A 14,064-nucleotide genomic window follows, 5' to 3' on the forward strand; every position below is an offset into this window, starting at 1 on the left:
TATTCCCTTACTCTTTGGAGAAGCTCGTTTGACTTACTGCGTGATGAAGTAACTTCAAGTGCTCACTTCAGTTCAACGTGAACAAGTCCCCAACGAAGCAGACAGCGGCAGAAGAAAGGAGAGAAGGAGCGAAAGATAGAGAGAAAGAGACCAGATGCTCTGGGATGGTTCTGGTGTCCTGGCCATCACGACCAGAGCTTGTTGTCAGAAGAAATTCGAGAGCCTCCCACTCGAGAGCCTGTCTGGGCCGCCTGCCTGGGCCGCCTGTCTGGGCCGCCTGTCTGGGCCGCCTGTCTTGGCCGACTGTCTGGGCCGCCTGTCTGGGCCGCCTGTCTGGGCCGACTGTCTGGGCCGCCTGTCTGGGCCGCCTGTCTGGGCCGGCTGTCTGGGCCGCCTGTCTGGGCCGCCTGTCTGGGCCGACTGTCTGGGCCGACTGTCTGGGCCGCCTGTCTGGGCCGACTGTCTGGGCCGCCTGTCTGGGCCGCCTGTCTGGGCCGACTGTCTGGGGCCTTTCTGGAGCCAATTGGGCTCATTCCTCTGTAAGGGACTGACTCACCCACTACCACTCTCAGAGCAGAACATGTCTGGGTGGTTGAAATGTCCAGGTTTACCAGAATTCTTCTGACGTCTGTCATCCTCCCTCAGGCCATCTGGTTGATTCTTGTCCCCGACCAGATGGATTTGTTTGCAAGGTATCAATCCTCCCATCCACCTATCCATCTATTCCCTGGTTGCCTGACCTCTGCTACTGTCGTCTGCACATGTCAAGACATTCGATTTGAAAAAGCAGTGACAGTGTTTTCTTTTAATGTTAACTAGTCATGAAAAAAGTAATTGGTGTTCTTTTCATAGCCCTTGCCTACTCTCAGGGTTTTGTCGTGTGTGTTGTTGAAGAGGTGGCTGGCAGTACTAAGAAGATTCAGATGCATGTTCTGTGGCCCTGAGATATCCTTTCTTAACATTGTCAGTGAAACCCCAGTGTCGTTACGACTGTCAGATAATCTATCTTTCTCAATGTGAAACAGAAAGGTGAACCAGCTCCTGTAACGACATCTCGATAGCATAAACATTTCCCGTTAGCATTAACACACACTGACAGCTCCTCAGATGTTAAAATGCAGTCCTCTACCGGAGAGTACCGCAGCAACCAACTTGAATAAACACATTATGGCTAATGGAACACTCCTCTTGCCAGGTTCTTAATGCAACATTGTCCATTAGGCTAATAATTTTTTCTTTTTTGAAATGTTGAATGTGAAAGAGAGTTAGTAAGGCCCCTCTGACATGTTTCCTTTAAATCTTAGCCCAACACTTTGGATCAAGTCATCTCTAAAGTTCCCGATGTACCTCATGTCGCCATTCCATGGATGATGATGCGCACAGCTGTTTCTGTCGTGTATGACAGCGTTATGTCTCGCCACATGACAGGTTCAGTTAAACTCCTACATGTGTGTCTTTACTAAAAAAAAAGACCAGATTTAGTCCCCCAGAATTCACGGTGTGTCAGAAACTCGATTCAGATGAAGATACATGATCACAGTCTTCATGCTGGTTGTGAATCGGACTCTGAGGGGTGATATAATATAGCCTCCATAAATAACTCGGCAGTCACATCAGATGACTTTGATGAGCCTTCATTATTACTGCCTGCTGTCATTATAACACTATCCAAGATCTATTTGCTTTGAATGGGAGAAGGAGCTATAGTTCAAGAAGAAGACTTACCTCCGTGGCTCATAGAGCTCCTAAAGATGAAAAGAGTGACTTTTGAAAACCAAATTGCTTCATCTCTTCTTGCAAACCGAACTGACCCTTACCAATGGAGCACTGAAAGATTTAAGTGGCCGCCACATACGGTATTACGCTTGTAATGATTACAAAAGGTTCTCTCTCAGTTCATACCTTTTATCTGTTGCTATTTCCCTACATGACAAGATAGAGCGGGGCCTTGAGAGACCCTTAGAGCTCACTTCAATCTTTGAAATCCAGTCTTACCAGGGAGGGAAAAGGCTCAAGTTAAGAGCACAAATTGACAATGGTTCCGCTGATCAAAAGACAGCACGTGGAAAGAGTGTTGACAATAATTGCTCTTAAGAGCATTAATGGCACATGTACTCCGCGCTCTATACTCAAAAGGATATAATTGAGGTTACCGCGGTTGATCAGAGAGAGAGGCCTTGGATGATTCGGACATTTGAACAAGAGACCTCATTTATCAACATGGGCATTGGACCTTTTCTTTTCAAGGCAGTCATAGGGACAATTTCCCGGATCAGGCTTAAGCCAAATCCTGGACTAAAAAGGTACGTTCAATGGAGAATCTTCAGTCTGGGTAAAGGAACACAACCCTATAAGAGCTTTCTCCTTCTCGATCTACCCACATCACAACCGCAACTTTTAAGCGTTGAAATAATGCTTCAAATCCAGCACTGTCCCCTTTAAGCAAGTGAAACACAGTACTGTCTTCCCGCTCCTCAAACGACCCTGAGATTTGACCACTAAGTTTCATCAGTCTCTCCCTGACAGATCCACGCTCACAAGCCGAATGCAAATGATATAATTGCCGATGTAAAAGTCTCATCTATCATCCCGTTCCTTCCAAATACACACCATGCTTAACCCGAGGTAAGGGTTAGCCTCTCCGCTATCATCTAGAGCAACGGGAAAATATGGCCTGCAAACAGATAAATCAGAATGCACTTATGCTACTTTCTACTTCTCTCATTTTCTCTCTTTGTGCTCTCTCTCACTCTCCCCCCTCCGTTCCGGGCCTCACAGTCCGCATTGATTAGTCGAGAGATTTGTGTTTTCATTGCCTTTCATATCCACGAGGTCTCCGGTCCTGGACCGCCGTTAATTTAGAGTTACTAATGGATAGGAATGAATACATCCCAGTGACTCCTTCTCCCCTTGTAAAAACCCTTCGTTTCTCAACGAGACCACGTCCTAAATGGCCCCCTACTCTCTATGTAGTGCACTAGTATTGACCAGGGCTCATAGGGAATACGATGCCATTTGATACGTACCCAATGAGACCGCTATGGTCCTCGGTCACGGTGATGCTCTGGGGCTCTCTATCTTAAAAAAAAACACCCATGTGTCACAGCCCGTTATCAAAAACGCCGTTGACTGTGATGATGAGATGAGCTTATTATCATGAAATATGCCCCTTTAATTACAGTCCCAGTGGACCCAATAGATGTGTCTTGTAATGGTGTTTTTATTGGGAAAGAAATGGTAGCAGGAGTCCATATATGCACACAAGAAACACGCATGCACCACACATACACACACGCGCCAGCGTGAAGACACACACGCGCGCAGAGAAAATGTGAGAGGATGTCAAAGGTCGCTAGCCCGGCAAGACCTCTCTTACACACGCCAGTGGTAGAATCCATCACGTTGGGCCTCACGTTCAATGGAATAGAACAGCCTACAACGAATCCATCATCTCCCTCTCTCACCTATCCACACAACAGGTCCTTCATAAGACTCGTTATGAGACATGATGTTTGACTCTCCTAGTCTGAATGAGAAGCTCAATGGTGTCTCTCTGTCAGTACATGGATGTACAGGCATCACACTGCTAAAAATCATTACCAGGCAGGCTCTGTTTCCTCCCAGTGGTCTAGTTCTGTTCAGGCTGTATCACGTCCATATCAACTAGTCTACTTACTGGGCTGATTACTATTCCGTTAATACACAGATCAAGGGATACATCAGATCATTCAAGTGAAAGGAATACATCATCTCTCGTAGTTTAATATTTCAATGCATTAATCTCCGTCTCAATCAATATTGCTGGAATGAATCTGAGCTGAGTGAGTTCAGTTGTAGCTATAGGTTACATGGCATTTGTGGTGACCTACAATTCCATCACTATATCACGGCCTGGGATGCATTCTGCAACCTGCTTCCACCACTCTGAGGGCACAGAGGGCACAGAGCTAACTATGAACGCCACCCCAGGCTGCTACTGTACCTTTCAACCTGCTATGATCTCACACCTCCACATGTACCTGTCACGACTTCCACCGAAGGTGGCTCCTCTTCCTGTTGGGGCGGTGCTCGGCGGTCGTCGTCGCCACCGAGCTGCCACCGACCCATTTTTGTGTCTGTCTGTATTGTTTACACCTGTGTCCTCTTAGTTGATTTCGGTGGGTTTATTTACCTCCGCTGCCTGCTAGTCTTTGTGCGGGTTGTTTTGCTGTGGCTACGGCGTTAGGGGTGCGGGTCTTTCTCACGGCAGTTGTACCGTTTTGGTATGTGTGTAGGAGTAGAGGTTTCTCCCCCGTGTGTATCGTTTATTTTCCCTGTGTGTGGCGACCTCGTTTGGGCATATTCCCCCCCATGTTGTTGTTGAGTTGGGACTTTCGGAATTAACAATTGTGCCACTGGGACTTCCTTGCTCTCCTGCTCCTGGTTCCTGCACCTTAACAGTACCACTGAATTTGGTCAGCTGACAAGCCGGTGTCTAAATGTCTGTGGTTATTACAGGCCGAAGGCAAAAAGCACAGGGATTACATGGAAATGAATGACTGAATGTACTGTATGTTTATTGGATAAAAGCTGGAGTGTGTCACATTGAAACTGGAATGTGAATGAAGGCAGTGTTTGTGTCCCACCCGTTTCATGTATGGCCTTGGTAGGTAAGCTAGCATCAGCCTGTCACTGTCCTCTGGTGAACACCATGCATGGCAACTACCTTTAGAATGAGAACACGGGCTTGTCAGAGATACACTTTATGTATTTCTTGATACGTTTACCCCCTTTTCTCCCCAATTGGTAGTTACAGTCTTGTCCCATCACTACAACTCACCTACAGACTCAGGAGAGGCGAAGGTCGAAAGCCACGCGTCCTTCGAAAAACATGACCTGCCAAGCCACACTACTCACTTAACCCGCGCCAATGTGTCGGAGGAAATACCGTCCAACTGGCGACCGGCCAAACCCTCCCCCAACCCGGATGACACAGAGCCAATTGTGCACCACCTCATAGATCTCCCTGTCACATCTGGCTATCACACAGCCTGGGATCGAACCCGGGGCTGTAGTGATGCCTCAAGCACTGCGATGCAGTGCCTTAAATTACTGCGCCACTCGGGAGGCCTTAGTCAGAGATACACCTTGTTCATGTCAGTCATTTCCTAGAAGCAAACAAAAGGGAGCAGTGCAAACATACACGTATGGAAATGGACAGACACACACGCCCGCACGCAGACACACACGCAGAGACACACAGACACACGCACGCATGAACACACACGCACAAAAATTCACTCCGTGATAAGAGTCACTGACTCAAAGCCACAAGAGGGAAGAACATGTTTCAAACATTGCTTGTTACGGGGAGGTAGTGACAGAAACGTCGGACAGGGTCCTGGTACAAGGATCCCAACTCACACCTGTACGATCTCTATCTCTTCCAGGTGAGGAAAACTGCTCCATTTAGGTACAGGCTCTCAGCACAAGATAACGGAGCAAATTAGAGCTTATAAAATGCGGCCCCACTGGGAGATCCATCACTGGGTTTAGTGGCTGGCGACTAATGCGCACGATGCGTGTGTATGTAGGGGGCTGGTGCCTGGGTGGGGGAGCGGAGAGGAGAGCGGGAGAAGGAGGAGAGGAGAATGGAGGAGGGGGTCCTCAAGAGGAATATACTGTAGGCCTGCTTCTTTTTCTTTCTCCATGCTCTCCCCCTCTCTCCCCTCGTGGGTTTTCTATGCGCCAGAACCCAATTCCACACCCTGAGTGCTGTTGATAAGGGGCAGCATGGTGCCGGCAGACCCAGGAGAGGAGTGTCGTGTGGTGGCAGTATGGCAGAAAATCGAATTCCTCTGAAGACAATGAGGTCCATTTGTACAGTTAAGCTGGATGGAAGAACCGTATTTAGACAACCAGTGTTTCTCACATGTCCCTCCTGCATTGTCTGCAGAGACAAATAAGGTTTATATAATAGGGAAAATGTGTCAAATTGTTTTTCCCAGTTAATTAACTAGCGTACCATCGCGACCGCCAATGCTTCTTATTCATCTGACACACAGTATGTGTTATCTTTTGTATTGTGATGATTGGCACTTTCTCTAAAACACTGGGTCGAAGGAAATGTATTTGATGTAAAGTGCAATTGCACAGAGAAATGATTGTACTTCCACAACGAGAGAGGCGTTTTTGATAGACAAGGTGAAAAGAAATACCAGAGAGAAGTGTTTCTCAAGATCAACATAGAGCTGTAGGATCCGTTGGCAAACGGCAAACTCGACCAACACACACCCTCAGGTCAAGGACCCGGAGTGTTTTCCTTCTCAGGTCACCACGCGGTCAGGAAAAACTCCATGCCACTACTTTAGGTCCACTATTCATCAGCTGACGGATTAATGACAGCTGAACACCTGTGTTGGTGGGTGGTGGATCACCAGCATGGTTTAATTGTGCATCAAGTATATTACTGGCTGCTTTCACGGTTGACGAGAGTGACAAAGACGACGGCATCCCCTGGTTTTCCCGTCAATTTGTAAAAGTGTTCCCCACAGAGCACACCCCCGCTGAGTCTGTCCAGCTGAGCATCAAATGGCTGTATCTATCCATCCTTTCCTCTCCTCAAGTCTCGTCTTCTCTCTTTTTCCTCTCCTCTCCTCTCCTCTCCTCTCCTCTCCTCTCCTCTCCTCTCCTCTCCTCTCCTCTCCTCTCCTCTCCTCTCCTCTCCTCTCCTCTCTCCTCTCCTCTCTCTCAAGTCTCGTCTTTTCTCTTTTTCCTCTCCTCTCCTCTCCTCTCTTCTCTCTTCTCCTCTCCTCCTTTCCTCCCTCCATCTCCAGAAAGAGGCATAGGCAGCAGGTAATGGCATGTTTTAACACCCAGTGACCCTCTGTGAGTTACACAAACCTTCCCTGACACACTCCACTGCCATCCGTTGCCTTTCCCACTCATCCGTGCTTTGTGCCTTTCTGACAGCAGCAGCACCGAGCAGCACCTGGAATTGGCATTTGGCACATTCCCCTTTTGGAAGATTTTTTGATTGGGTAGTGAGTTCACCAGATCAGAAGTTAAGGAGAAAATGAAGGAACCATGATGAGGTTCTGTGTTGTGTTATGGCACTCGTATAATAGAAGGAAGAGTCTTTATTTTATTGGCATTGATTGGGGCATTGCACTCTGTCTTTGTTGGATTATTACTTTAACCGGTGGTTTAATCGCATGAAAAATTCAAAGGAGAAGGGATGGAGTATGTCATAACCCCACTGACAGGCACATCAAAAAGCTGGGCCAGGGCTTGGGCCTGCTTGGAGAGAGGGGGGGGGGGAGGCCTGTCTGGCCGGCTTCCCATTGTGGACTATGAAGTCTGCTGAATGCACTCACTGACAAATTCAATTTTATTTTCCGGGGGAGCAGCTTTTCAAGAGATGATTTATGTTGTGTTCCTTTCTACAGTGACTGGGATCTGGGCTTTAGGGGGTGCTCGGGTTTCTTTCCCACTCTTTTTTTATATTCTCCGAAACTATCTGAAATTGCGAGCCATTGTTTTAGCAGGAACAATGAGATGTCTTTAGTGTAGCTACTTCCCAGTTTCCACACAAAATGTAACTATTTAGGGTCTTTGTGTCCTTAAAACTTTTACAATTGTGTCTATAAAAATGATTCAGCGATGACTCATCGGCTTGCTCTGGAGGTTAATTGACCTCAGGCTAGTCTGGCTTTCTCTCACCCCAGCAAGTGTCCTCTCTTGATGGGCATCGCCCCTCTCAGCGCTGGCCTCTCAGTGGGAGAACCAGCCTCCCGCCTCAGTCAGAGCCAACCTCTTGGCACTCTCTCCCATCACCTCCCCATGACTCACACACTAATGAGTAATTTACCACCTCCTGGACTGGAGAAGAGGCCTCGGGGCCGTGGGACGAGGTCCCCCCCAGGTTCATTGAGGGCCCCTGGCCTCTGTTCCCCTCGCTGTCCACCTGGCCGCCTGCAATCCTACTGCTCTCATTGGTGGCTGAATGAATACTGATGCTTCATACTGAAGCTCCGGATCATTCTTTGTCTTTGCCTCGGCATGCTTGTCACAAGCAGAATTCTTTGGGTGTCCATTAAGAGTTGAACGTGTCTTTTGAACATACTGCAGGTCTCAACCTTGATAACTGGGCTGTATGACCGACACGTGTTTTGTGCCTCATAGATATATCAACAAAAAGATTGATAGACAAAATTCCCCCGAAAAACAGTAGACCAACATCAGCATGTACGTAGCTAAGAATGCAAAAATCCTGAATTCACCACTAAACACCTTCACAGCACAAAAGGCTGCTTCCATAGTGAACAAACAGATCCGACAACACGCGTTTCTTCTACAAAGCGTCCCCGGGGGTGTTTGTGACCAACACCGCGACCATGCACAGTCTCAAATGCAGTCTCTACTCCTTGACCCTTGGTTTGGTTTCTCCGGCAGCGTCCCAAATTGCATCCTATACTGCATTTCTTTTGATCAGTCTTATGGACCCAGGTCGAAAGTAGTGCCCTTTATAAGGAATAGGATGCCATTTTGGAGGCAGACTATCTCTCCCAGTGGCAGTCAGAGAATATCCAAAAGCCCATTCTCCGCTGAGATAATTACCCGTGCTGCTCCAGTGCCTTATTTGCATAATCATCACAAGTCATTCACCGAGGCAACACAAATGACTATAATGTGGAAACAGAGAAACACGGAACATTTCAGAATCCATTGACAACGTAACGTAGATCTGGGCATACTGTGTCTTAGGCTTTAGAACGTCTAGTGTAGCGGTGTAGGCCCGACACAAAGATAGATTGGAATTGTGTGGATGGGGGTTTTCCTTAGGGAGAATCACAGACGGAATGTAGCTTCTGGTCAACGGATTCGCGAATGTTCTGTACACGTGACTCATACAAACGTAGCCGCGGCGTCTCGTACGTCGCATAAACACATTCAACTGCAGACTACGGCTATTGGCCAAACTACGCGACTTAAACACACGGACGTAAAACGGAATGTTAATTTCCCTACAGATGTGAAACCTCATGTTTTAACGAAAACCTGAGAGAAACAGATGATCTTCCCGATCTATCTGCCTGTGGCTACTTGACATGAATAGCACCTTCCTTGCTCTTTTATTCACAGTTGGGGATCACTTAACTAAAAACCTCTCGGGAACACATCAAAGGGAATGGCACGAGCATTGATCAACAGGCCCTGATCCCATTCCTCCCACGTCAAATCATTCACAATATATACATCGGCTTTGATGTCACAGGTGTGTTGGAGGTGTGAAGACCGAACTGACAGGGGAATCAGGATCAGGGGGGAAAAGTTGAAAAGGTGTCAAAGTCATAAGTACATTGCTCCCATTCCAGATAAATGAATCATGAAGACACCATACCGCCACACAGGCTCAGTAATATTGCAACAACAAAAAAACAAAGCCCAGAACCAGGAGTCCCTTCTATCAATAATGGATCCATGCCTTGCCCAGTGTATCATGTAATATGTGTGCAGGCAGAGCAATGTGAAAACACACCGAACAGAGGTGATCCACATGCGAGCCTGGAAAAACAAATGGCGAAAAACACATCCAAACCACAACAAACTACAAGCCACTCTGGATATAAACTGAACACACTGTGTGGTCCTTGTTTTGGAGGTTGGTAAATGCATGTTACACTACATCAAGCTGCATGTCCTTTGACGGGTGAAGCATCATTTATATAAACAACAAGAAAATCAGCCATTCACCCGTTCCCCCTTACTGAGCCTCTGCCATGTAATGTAGTCGGTGTACATTGAGTAGGCTAACCTCATCAACCCATCAGTTCAGTCAAGAGCAAACCTGCTGTGGGGACTAGAGGGAAGGAAACTGAGTGCTGTCCTATCCCTCAGCTGTCCTAGTTATCATGCTCTCTTTCAGCCTGGTGGTCTCCTCTGTGGTTCTCTCTCTCTCTCTCTTACACTTCCTTACCTTCACAAGCCTCCCCTACGAAAGAACCTGTCATCTCTACAATACACCTCCTTCCAACTTTATTCCCTCTCTCTCTCTCTCTCTCTCTCTCTCTCTCTCGCTCTCTCTCTATCTCACCCTCTCTCTTACCCTCTCCATCTCCTCCTTCTCTCTCTCTGCTCTGCTTTTGTTTGGTAAGATTTCACTTGTTTTACCTCGTCTTTCTTCCCTGGAGCCTGTCCTCAGTGACAGTGTCCCGTCTCCCCACTGTATCCTCTGTTGGAGTGATAGAGAGGTCCGAAAAGCACAGCAATCCTTTCTCTTTCAACTAGGGAGAGAGAGGGAGGGCGAGAGAGAGCGTCATCGCTGTGCCTCCTCTTCTCCACAGAGGGGATATCAAACAACCTCGGGCTATATTCCTCAGTCTCAGTTCTCTCACGGTGGAGAAAGAAAAAAAGAAAGCCCCCTCTTTTATGTCCTAAACTTTTGTTGCATTTCAGACAGGTCTTAGGAGTAGGTGTGCTGCTGCTGCTGCTGCTGCCGAGAGGGACGATGAATACAAATGTCGGACGCCTTTGACTGGGGGGGGTTGTTGTGGGGGCATTAGGTTGTTTCTTGTGAGCTCTTTTGACAAGGACAGCGAAGGAGGCACTGAAGGAGGCATGTGGGTTGAGCTGAATGAACTGCAGAGCCAGTGAAGGTGCTGACACAAGTCACTCTTTTATTACAGTATAATACTGCCTAGTAAATCTCCCTTTTTAAAAAAAATACTTTTAACATTGCCAGTGTGGACCATCCTTTAACAAGCCAGTGTAAATTAGCTGTGCAACTGACCACATTATTGAGTTTTTGAAGAAAGGTATTTTATAACCGTACCATCTACTGCGTGCCGATTACACCTTGAAGTGCTCTTGGGGTTTTTACCACACCAGCAGATTGTGCTCGGGGCCATAAAGTGTGTGTGTGTGTGTGTGTGTGTTTGCTCAGGCAAGGTGCGTGGGGTGAGTTGGGATATGTAGGCCCTACTTAAGGCATTTTGGCTGGTCCTAGAGCATAGAGCATTCTAAAAGAGAACATTGCTCTGCCTGCAGTCTCTATATTTATAGAATAAATCAGCTCGGTACACAAAGACGAAATAGTGTTTTAATGTGAAACCCGACACATACTGTAGTAGTTGAATGACTCACTCACAGTCCCATGGTGCTGACTCACTGCTTTAGTCCATTTCCACGTCTATTTCTCTGCTCTAAAAATACACGAGAAACATGAACATGTGTAGGGGGGAAAGAAAACGTTTTTCATACGACATTTACCGAACACAACATGCAAATGATATGGCTTATCTTTGTTTCAACCCTGCTGTCATACTGTAGAGTGGCGACCTCACACACAGTATATAAATACATACGAAACTTAGGTTATTTATAGCAACATTAGCATAATAATGAGGGGGGAAGCATTTCCTTTAACGTGTTTACGAAGGGCAATGGGTTTAATTTACACAGACGAGAACGCTCACTCGCTGCCTGCTTGCCTTGCCTGGTGTTGGTAAATAAAATAATAATAAATATGTTTTTATCAGGGGTATAACAATATAATGAGCAGCCTGGCTGGCTGGACCCTTCCAGGTTGCTCTTTTCTTAATGGGCTTTTCCCAAAACACCCTCCACCTGTGCCGTCTTAAAGAGAGCTTCAGTGAACCTGCTGGAGCCCAAACCCCGGCTTGAAGGATACATCTGCCATCTGAGATGCTGCTATTTGAGCAAGCTCATACTGTGCTCTAGCCAAGATTCATGCGGGCTGTAGACATGTAGCTCAATGTCAAACTCTGTCACCAAGCTCAAAAATGTTTTCCTGAGAAAACAAGACGCTGCCCAGCTCATCGGTTCTTTCTCATACGTTTCCACATCCGCAACTGTGCCGCACTTACTATGAGGTGTGACACGGGGTTTGTCTGCTTCACTGTGACTTTGAGTTAATGATGAATTAGACTGTGGCGTGTCTCCATGAAGCATAGAGATATTCCTATAGAACTGACAGCTTCTGGGTTATTTATCATGTCTATAGGCTTGACGCAAATGCTATAAGACAGGGCGTTGCAGAGAAAGTTTCCATCTGGTTTTTAAACTAGACCTGTTCATTATTGAGTCTAACCATAGAGGACTACAACATCCATCCTGTGAACTAGTGACTGATAAAAATAGTTCCTAGTGGGATTTGAACATAGAACATTCTGGTTACAATTAGTCGTTAACGACAATACAAAGTTCACCACAAATAGTCTGACTGTACATTTAATACGTTTACGCTTAATACGTGTCCATTGCTTAGCTCAGATGAGCAGATCAGTTTTTGTTGTGTTCCCAGTAAAACCGTTTAGTATGTGAAATTCTCTCAATGAACTCTGCTGCCCTTTTAGGCCCTTTTAGGCCCTTTTCCCCAGGGACGTCTAAAATGTCACCATTTGCAGAATATTTACAGAATTCCTTCATAAACAGGTCCGGGAAGGAATAAATCATTCAAATGATAAACATAGTACCACCCTGAAAACCGATTTATAGCTTTTAATTTTGATATACACTGAGTGTCAAAAATATTAGGAACACCTGCCCTTTCCATGAGATAGACTGACCAGGTGAATCCAGGTGAAAGCTATGATCCCGTATTGATGTCACCTGTTAAATCCACTTCAATCAGTGTAGATGAAGGGGAGGAGATGGGTTAAAGAAGGATGTTTAAGCCTTGTGACAATTGAGACATGGACTCTGTATGTGTGCCATTCAGAGGGTTAATGGGCAAGACTAAAGATTTAAGTGTCTTGGAACGGGGTATGGTAGTAGGTGCCAGGCGCACCGGGTTTGTGTCAAGAACTGCAACGCTGCTGGGTTTTTCACAGCATCCCTGTGGAATGCTTTCGACACCTTGTAGAGTCCATGTCTCGACAAATTGAGGCTGTTCTGAGGACAAAAGGGGGTGCATCTCAATATTAGGAAGGTGTTCCTAATGTTTTGTGCACTGTGTAAATTTTTTTCACAGACTAAATGAAATGATGACCTCTTTCTAAATACACTACCGGTCATAAGTTTTAGAACACCTACTCATTCAAGTTTTTTTAAACATTTGTAAAAATATTTTCTACATCGCAGAATAGTAGTCAAGACATCAAAACTATGAAATAACAAATATGTAATCATATTGTAACCAAAAAAGTATTAAACAAATCAAAATATATTTTATATTTGAGATTCTTCAAATAGCCACCATTTGCCTTGATGACAGCTTGTATAGAACAATCTTAAAATGATCTTGGCATTCTCTCATTATTGTGACCACCTAACATGCTTCATTTTTCTATGTGGATTTTTCCTTCACAGTAAATGAAATCACCTGGAATGCATTTCAAAAATATTTTCTAACAGGTGTGCCCTCTTAATTTTGTAACCAAAAAGGAATTTCTTTCCTTCTTAATGTATTTGAGCCAATCAGTTGTGTTGTGGTAATGTATTTGAGCCAATCAGTTGTGTTGTAGATAGCCCTATTTGGTAAAAGACCAAGTCCATATCATGGCAAGAACAGCTCAAATAAGCAAAGAGAAACGACAGGCCATCATTATATTAGGAGATGAAGGTCAGTCAATATGGCCAATTTCAAGAACTTCGAAAGTTTCTTCAAGTGCAGTCGCAAAAACCATCAAGCTCTATGATGAAACTGTCTCTCATGAGGACTGCCACAGGAATGGAAACCCAGAGTTTCCCCTGCTGCAGAGTATACGTTCATTAGAGTTACCAGCCTCAGAAAATTGCATCCCAATAGATCGACAGCACAGCAGCAATCCTCAGATGTCTCTCCTCTATTTGAAAATGCAATTTGCATGTCAAGTAACAGACACATCTCAACATCAACTGTTCATGGTCGGATTGGTGCAAAGAAACCACTACTAAAGGATATCAATAATAAGAAGAGACTTGCTTGGGCCAAGAAACAAAAGCAATGGACATTAAACTGGTGGAAATTTGTCCTTTGTTCTGGAGTGCAAATTGGAGCTTTTTGGTTCCAAACACTGTGTCTTTGTGAGACGTGGTGTGGGTGAACGGATGATCTCCGCATGTGTATTTCCCACCGTAAAG

At 45.7% G+C, this 14,064-nt stretch overlaps 1 protein-coding gene across 1 annotated transcript in view; it reads right to left on the reverse strand.

Moving 5' to 3' along the window:
* The window catches only part of LOC135514790 (troponin I, slow skeletal muscle-like), a 100,487-nt gene extending 90,045 nt beyond the window's left edge, over positions 1–10,442 (reverse strand). Inside the window, exon 1 of the mRNA XM_064938399.1 lies at positions 10,153–10,442. The gene's annotated coding sequence lies outside the window, so the exon portion shown is untranslated. The remainder of the gene's footprint in view (positions 1–10,152) is intronic.
* Between the last annotated feature and the right edge of the window lie 3,622 nt (positions 10,443–14,064).

This window comes from Oncorhynchus masou, chromosome 26 (assembly GCF_036934945.1).
Source record: "Oncorhynchus masou masou isolate Uvic2021 chromosome 26, UVic_Omas_1.1, whole genome shotgun sequence".
In the NCBI taxonomy this organism is placed as follows: Eukaryota; Metazoa; Chordata; class Actinopteri; order Salmoniformes; family Salmonidae; genus Oncorhynchus; species Oncorhynchus masou.